An 8854-nucleotide genomic window follows, 5' to 3' on the forward strand; every position below is an offset into this window, starting at 1 on the left:
AATCTGACATGACAACACGTTCTCTACTGACTGCTGTTGCACTCTATTCTCTAGCCAATACCCCACTCCTTCCATCCCAGTTTCTTTAAAAAGAAAATAAAATCCTTATCCTTGGACAGGAATCTTCTTCTAGTTCAACCTCAGTACTGCAAAATGGGAAGAGCCCTTAACTTGTATTGGCCTAAGCATCCTTGGCGAAGCTCAGAAGCCACATAATGATGCCCTGTTTAGGAAAAGTGTCTTTGGCATTGTGACTTTGTGTGCTGCTTCACCTGCGTCCCTCATTTTAACTGATAGAAAAACTGTGTGTGGGGTTAACCAGTTGCATTCAGAAGGATACACTGGTTTGAAGCAGCTCTTGCAGCTGAAATCTTGTAATTCTGGACTGGTTGTGTGGGTTAGTGATTGGTCCCCCAGTCAGGATCCATTTGTCTGGCCTTTGAAAGGAGCTCCATCAGCCTCTTCCCTCCCCCCAGCTCATTGTGTGTGTTGTGCTGGAGGTGTGTTCCCCAGGCATCGTATCCTTGGTAGGATAATGCCTTTGGATTTCTTAGAAGGACCCAGTATGTAAAGTTTGGCTCTGGATACATCTGTCTCAATGGCTTGGTCAAACACTTGTCATCTTAGGGACAGATACAGGTAGATGAGATTTTTAATAGGAAGAAAAAAAAAAAGGCTTCCCAAAACCCAAGTCTCTGTTCCATCACTCTGCATTCTTGGGAAAAAAATAAATACATCTGCTCTACCTCTGCGCAGTACTAATTCATGTTCCCTGCTCCTCCCCTTTAGCTTGTTTTTCCTGGCATAGCTTTTGTGTGGAAAGGACTAAATACAACTCAGTTGACATTTGCCAGTCAACTCTTTCAATAGTGAATTCCTCCCTGCAGGCACTTCAGCTATTTTCCACCAACTAGTGTCATTAGCTGTTTCAATGCAGTGAAAAGTCAAGGTTTGCCTTTTTTGTTGTTGTTTGGGGGGGGTTGTTGTTTGTTTGTTTGTTTTTGTTGGTTTTGGTTTTTTTAAATCCAAATACATCTCTTCCTGTGTTCTAGCTACAGGGAAAATGGTGTTAGAAAAAATTGATTTGGGCCTTTTCAGGAAGTATTTAACTAAAAATTTCTTTATGTTAGCCCTTGCCATGTGATGCTTGTTCCTTTCTAAAGAATTGGTTTGTTCTGGTGGTTACAAAGTCACTGTCACTTTGCCATTATAGGCCTCAAGAAAAAAAGATCTTCCGTTCAGAGTAGACTGCTAATTTTGCCTCACCTTCACTTCATTACAACATTAAGATCAGCTTTAAGTAACATCCTCCCTGTAAATTGCTTACCTTTCTCTAACCTGGTGCTGCAGCCCCTTGACCCAAGCAACAACTGCACAAAACAACACTGCAGTGCACATCTGCTTGTTGCCCAAAACAACTGGAGAAGAGATTTTTGCCTGCCTTGTGCCTCAGGCAGAGTTCTGGTGCTTCTGGAGAGGAGAGGAAGCATGGGACTTTGTTTCTCAATTGTTTTTTTTAATTTTTTTTTCCCTTTGAAAGCAATTCATTAACATCGAAGATCAGGGAAACAGTTTCTATTCTAGGTCACGAATAAGGCATATTAAGAGTTTTAGCAGAGACTTGGGATGATAATAAGGGGCATCCTTCAGCCACAGAACTCATGTTCCTTCCCATACCTTTTTTTTTAATTATTATTAAAAAAAAAAATCACTGTTCCCCAAAGCCTAGGAGTAGTAATTAAATTGTAGCTGCAGGAATAATGACAGATATGGGCCCCTTGCCTACACCTTTTCATCTCTGCACCCATCTCCCATCTGGTTTTTGTTTGCCCTAAAGCTTAAGTGGTTTCGAGATCCTCCTCTTGCTGGCGTGTTCTCACCATGTGCCCATTTTAAATCTCTCCAGGTATTTTAACGAATGAATTAATTGCCAGTTGTCGACCTCAACATAAGTAAATCCTGTAAGTCCTGACTCTCATCAGGCGCTTTTCTTAGCACAGCGGCACTTTTGGGGGCTACAAATTGAAACCTTTGTGTCGTCCAACAACTTTCTGTTCTAAACCACTCTGTGTAACCCTGATTTTGGCTTTCCCTGCCAAAGCAGGAAAAGCAAGGGTGGCATTAAGGACATGAAAGGCAGTATTTCGGGAAGCACCCAACCACATAATCTCCTTGGAATATTTTAGGGGTTTCCTGTTGTAGTGGGTATCAGCACTACTTCCAACTCCTGTGGGGCAAGCCTAGTAAGAGCAGGTGGGATTTACATTAGCACCTGTAATACTGGTAGATTTGTCCCCTCAAAGTCTTCCTTGTAAAGAGGGTGTTAGTGCTTCTCATGGTGTTACTGGGTAATAACCTGGAACACCAGCCTTTGACACGTGGTCAGTGCTGGAATCCATGTGAGAACAAAGTGCTGTAATGATAATTGTCTTATTATCTAATTATACAAGAACTTACGGCCCCGGAGGGTGAAAACAAATGAGATGGTTATCCGCTCTTAAAATGGCAACAAAGAGATGAGGAAAATTCATTCTTTCGGCTCTTCTTCCAGTACTGTCAGCAAAGCCACGTGTTCCTTGAAAGGTGAATGAGAAAGTCCAGGATGGATAAAGCTCTCCCCATCCTGCTGCAAGGACTGAGGCAGGGAGCTTGCTTTAAGGCGAGTCGTCTGCCTACTCAAAAGCAACTCAACTTTTGTGCTCCAACTCAAAATGAAGGAGGATTCACTGGCCCAGGTTATCCAGGAAGGCAGCCCATGCTGGTCTTCAGAGCCATACAGGCCACCTTTTACACTTGCTTGTGCAGAATTTTAAAGATAAAGTATCTTGAGCGCTTGGTCCCTTGGTGTGGATGCAGTGTCCTGGGGACAGGCCTTGGGTTTACCCCATGTTGAGACATGCAATTTCCACCTGGGAAAAGAGCTGCCTTTCAAAAAAAAAGCAGCTGTGGTTTTTTTTCTGTGTGATTCAAGACCCTGCAGCTTTTGTTGCAGCAGTAGTACACCTCTGTAAAACCCCTTATCCTGTGTGCTGAGTCCACCAATGATCATCACCTTAGGCTCTAGTTTAACTCTGCAAAAAGTACCAGACAGCTTCTACCTCATCTCGAGCCACATGTCTTCCTTTGGAGTCCTCATTCCTGCCTCTCAGCATTCATATGTTATCACTGCCCTGGTAAAAACATCAACTGCTTAAACCAGGGTCTCCCAAATTTGCCAGCCTTTTCAGAGCAAACACCCCTGGCCTGCTGTTCTTGGGGTGCTGTTGAGAGATGAAGGCAGGCAGCAAAGCGTGGCTCAGCAGGACCACACACTTCAACTTCTATTGCAGTGGTGCTCCAGCAAGCAACAGGTGCTGAGCTTCTGTGGGATTTGGGAGTGAAGGGTTCCTCTGCCTGTCCTGCCTGTGTAACCCAATACTGTAGGCATTCTCAAAACACAGTCTGTAGGCTATAAAACACACCTGGCACGGTTATGGTGCTCTCTGGTAGCTCACAGCTCACACCTGGGACACCGTGGCAGACCGTGATTTAGAGCCGCTGGCTTTGGAGCGAGCTACAAAGCCCAGATATCTACCCTGCCAGAAAAGCCCCCTCAAACATAACCACCAAAAAAGAGAAGCAGAATTTCTGCCCCTTTCAGAGCCAGGGACTAATGATTTTAATCAGAAAAAGTTTAATTGAGATTAGGAATGAAATTTCAAGCGAGTGCAGCGACACCCAGACAGTTTCTGGGGAGCAGCTGATGTGCTCTTGTCCACATTCTTGCAGTTACAGGGGTGTGTACAGTTTTGGGTTGTCATTGATTGCAGAGCTGTTAGCTGGATGTCTTCTATATCCAAGCTGGCTTTTTCTCTACTTTCCCAAAACACACAGTGCAAGTTTCTGCTGTTAAAGGTGGGGGGTACTTACTTGGGAGGTAGGTTGGTCCCTTGTAAATCAGAATGCTTGCTATTTCTGGAGGTTTTCCTAAGGAGTGGAGTGGGTCAGAAGGAAGTGACTCCTTATTTTTTTAATTACCCATCCCCCCTGACATTGTAACACAGTTGTTGCTTTCAGGAATATGCATGGTCTGTTTTCTTCAGACTGTTGGCTCATCTGGTAAAATAATTAGCTGTTAGGCAGACAGAGGGAAAGGATCACATCTGCACAAGACAGGAAGACTGGGACAGTAGAAAGGGGAAAAAAAATTCCCTGCTTGAATCACAGCTGCCCACCATGCATAGTAAGAGAGCTTGCCAAGAATATTCAAATTGATTTAGGAAGAAAAGCTGAGGAAACCGTTTAACCCCAGCCTGCTTGGATCCGTGACAGTATCTCCATGGGCTGCTCCGCTCCCACTTTGGGCCGAAAGAAAGGTTTTCAAGCTGTGTGTTTCCCCAACCAGCCTTCCCACATCCCCCTTCCTCTTTTGTAACAGGAACACAGAACATTGCTGGGCATGAGGCTGTGAGCAGCTTTCCACCTCAAGAAAAAACCCCAAAGGTGGGCACATTTATTTCGTATAGATGGGATTAAGTTGTAATTGGATCATGTGATCGAAACCAAGAGCCAGGCAAGTTATTTGTGACTAATTTCAGGCAATGGGAACCTTTTTGCTGCCTGCTGTTACACTCTGAATTAGGCCCCTTCTCAACAGAAGTGGTCAGCATGTGCATCATCTGCAAACAACCTTTTCAAGTGTTCGAGGCCAAAATCACTTGCTCAAGAGTTTCCGAGCACACACATCCGTTGCAGATCATTTGCAAGCACTTGGGAGGGTTTTGCATCTAGAAATGAGCAGCAATACTTTGGACAAGTGAGTCATACAGCAAATCTCTTTCCCTACTCAAATAAATCTAAATCTGTAAGGATACGCGCATTTAATGATTAAAAATTAGGGCATTTGGAGTATTTGGTCTCAGAATCTGTTGTGTCTGGGACCGTCTTTTGCTGCAGGAATCCCAGGCTCAGTCCCAGCAATATCCACAGGGGAAAAAAAAAAAAAAGCAGAATTGCACAGAATCATACCCAAATCAAATAAAAGTGCTATAATGCAGGTGTTTCGATACTTGATTTCAGGTGCTGGTCCCACCTAAGCTGTGGGTGGGCTTTCCTTGCCAGCTGCAGCAGCCAACTCCAGCGTTAAGCCCCTCCAAACCTCTGCTCAGCTGCAACCTCCCCTGTAACGGGAGGCCTTTGGCACATAAGCTTTTTTCCAGTTAAAACACAAGTTCCCTCGGTACCTAAAAGTCTGCTGCGAGGCGAGTGCAGATCTGTTGAGACCCTGACAGCACTGAGCAGCTATGTGCTGTGTCCATGCCTAAACCACAACAGGCCCTACCAGCAAAGCGTTCTCTATCAAGCTCGCCTGCGGAGCCAGGCTGGAAGATGTGTGCACAAGATGTTTTTGGATCAAGTCTCTCACAAAAAACAGCTGTGGGAGGAAATGGGGCCAGTAGTCAGACCACATTTACCATTAATATTCATTTATGCACAAATACTAACACAATCATAGATGCCTTCTAAAGGAATGAGCCTAAATACCTCCAGGAAGAGATGGCTCTGTGCTCTGGACAAATGATTTAGAGGCCACTGAAAGGAAACCCAAACCCTCTTCCTCTGTTTCGTGAGAAGGGCCTCTCTTGCAGAGAGTTCCTGCCTGTGCATCCTGGTGAGGAAGAGACATCTCCTTCTAACACAGGATAAAGCACCTGGCTGGCTTAGAGGGCCCACAGCAGTGTCCTCAGCCTGTCCAATTTGCCAAGGTTTGGCAGCTCCTTGCCCACAGCTGAGCAACTCCCAGGGATCGATTGCACACCATCCCTCATGCACCAGAATGAAAAATGTACCTGACGGCCCCTAGAACTGGCAGCTCCCCCAGGCTACGGGAAAGCCACATCCTTGCATAGATTCAAATCTCCAACTGCTCTGTAACTCCTGCAGGAGAGAAATGATCCTCCTCTCCTGCAGCACCAGAGCACTAAGCAGGTATTGGATATAAATGTGCATTGCAGAAGGCTCAGATACAGAAGTAACTCAGGCTATACCTGTACTTAGGTGGATATATTTGAGGGGACATGTTTAGTTATAAAAGGAGCAAAGAGGTGTAAACCAGAATGACATAATTTTAATTTTGAGCGTGGTTAATTGGAAGCCCCAAAATCACATCCCTGAAGCAGACAGGATTAAGATGCAAGGCAACATCCCAAAGAATGATGGATATCTAGTGCCCTAAACTTGCATCAGCTCACGGTAAGACAAAAACAGAACAAGGAAAATACAACTCAAGCAAGGAAAACCAAACAGAATGGGAAAGAAGCAAAGAGGGGGAAGAAGGACAATGGAGATGACCAGGAAAGGAAGGAGGGATGGCAATGAGAGGGATACCACTGGCTTATCAACCCTAGTTACACAATCAAGGCCACGTTTGCAGGTGACCATGCATTCAAGCAGAGCCCAAGGATGCACTACAGAGGACATGGTCTGTCACCCCATGTTTTCTGTGAGGTGCCAACAGTCAATGTGCAAACTTGTGGCACTTTACACAAGGTTTAGAGTGCAAGTGGATGCTCATCCCTGGCCAGACTCCTTTTGAAATCAATGAAATCAGCCCTGGATGAGATAAGAGAGGTGTTGAACAGGGCTCGAGGGGTCCAAGGAAAATTTTCGCTTGTTCCACCATTGCATTTTTAGTTAAAGTACTTGATGCATCAGTGATTACTCCCTGTTGGAACCAGCTATGTCACAGGGAGCACAGTAAAGATGGAACTCTGGGTTTTCCTCAAGGACACAGCTCCATTTTGAGGGGCAAAGCCTAGAAAAGTGCACAAGAGGGAGGAGACATAGAAACCTTTCTCCCCAAGGTTTGCTCAAGTTCCCTGCTCATGTGGAGAAGTTATTAAAGGATAAGGAGTGTAAATCCACTAACACCAGGAATGCATTTTCTTTCAAACCAAGTTCCTCTGTGAATCACTGTGAAGGAGCAAACACACAAGACCAAGTCCATTGCCTCAGTTAAGCATCACCTTACGTGGATGGTCCATCTGACTTTCAATATCTGCAAGCACAAGATGATGCCTGCCAACTTCAAGAGAGATATTCACTCGCACAACAGGCAGGACAAAGCTTTAAAACCACTAGTAGTTACACTTTTACTGCCAGAAGCAACATTTTAATCTAAGTATTGGCTCCTGACTGAGGCTGTATTCTGAGGCGCTCTAACATCTTTGCTCCATCTGAGTAATTGCAAATGCCTGTCTTTAATCTATTTTCAAGAACTGTTGGCTTTGGGGTTTTGATTTTATTTTTTTTTTAAGTACAAAAGAAAATGTTTCTGTGTGTACATTCATGGCAACAGAGCTACACTGAGACATAAACTAGTGGAAGGTCCATATGTTGAGAGAATATCATATGTAATGAGAACTGCTGCATTTTTGTAAAATGTAATGGGACAGATACGCAGCAGCTGTGGGTTACTCAAGAAGCAGCTAATTTAGCAAGCTGAATTCAAGGATATTTCCCAGATCTCCCAAACAATGAATAGCAGTGTTGTTTAAGATTACCATTATGCCTTGCATCCTCCTTTGACTGGAAGCAGGGGGAGGAAGCCTCTATCTGTGCTTCTGGGGCAGAAGTACACGATTAGTGCCTAGCTATCATAGGAAGTCCCAGGGGAGCAAGGGGATCTGGACTTGAAGGAAGGAAGGAAATTGTGTAGGATAAACAAAGAAGAGCCTCAGGAAAGCGGTTGAGATGGGCAAGACTTGGTAAAAAATAGAAAAGAGAAATCAAAAAGGAAATGTTGAAGGGACTGACTTGAGTTCTAACTAGTATTAAACTTTAAAACAAACACACCATCTTCTAAAACAGCATAAGAAATTTAGCAGGTTTGTATTTCTGTACATTTAGGTTTGCTCTAAGGCAAGGTATTATACAAATTATTTTCAAATATACAAATAGAATTTTTAAGACTTGATTACCCTTAGATTTTACTTTTCCAGGGATTTTACTTACCCTCCCCCTACAAAATAAAAGAAAATATGGACAACCTGGATGTAGCAGATGCAGCCACTACTCCATTTCACTGTTCATGGAGGAGATGAGGCTGGCATGCTCTGTTCTCCTAAGTGGCTGTTTTGCCAACTGCCCAGTTTGGTGCAACCACCCCAAAGAGCCACAGACCCATTGCAAAGTCATTGTGGCTGCCCTGGCCCATAGCACAGCCCACCAGACCCAGCTGCCCTCAATTCCCACTGCAGCTGGAGCCAAGTGCCTCATACTGAAAATGGAAATACACCCAGGGACCCACTCCAGGTTCTGCTAATTCATGTATTAAAATAAGTTATATACACTGCTTAAAAACAAAAAAGGAAAAAAAAAGAAAAAAAAGGAAAAATTAAAAATGAGGCTGCTTCAAACTCTGGCTCCTTACAAAATCTTTATTTTTGTGGGGAAGGTCTCTGCAGTGACAATGCCAATGGCAGTTTGCAGCCACCCTTCTGCAGCTGGGAGACAGAGAGAGGATAGGGACTGGCTAATCTGGAATAAGTTGTTGTGGGTTCTACGAATATAAACAAAAGTGACCGGGCCCTCAGCAAACTAAGAGATTGCCTGTGTGAACAGACTTTGTAAAGGACTTTCAGTCCTTTACAACTTGGTAGTAGTAAACTGAAAAGGACATTGTTGCATTAAGATATATTGCATTTATCTATTTCCTGGATCATGATATTAGCATTTCCTCCTGCTGTACTGCTGAGATAACCAAAACCTCTGCCTCTGTATAAAAGAAAAATGCTTGATTTCCACACAAATGGAATGAGCTTACACAAGAGAAGTACGAGGAAAATCCACCTCTCCTGGCCAAGCTCATCTCTCT

This window comes from Neopelma chrysocephalum, unplaced genomic scaffold (genome assembly GCF_003984885.1).
Source record: "Neopelma chrysocephalum unplaced genomic scaffold, ASM398488v2 Primary Assembly neopelma1_99, whole genome shotgun sequence".
In the NCBI taxonomy this organism is placed as follows: Eukaryota; Metazoa; Chordata; class Aves; order Passeriformes; family Pipridae; genus Neopelma; species Neopelma chrysocephalum.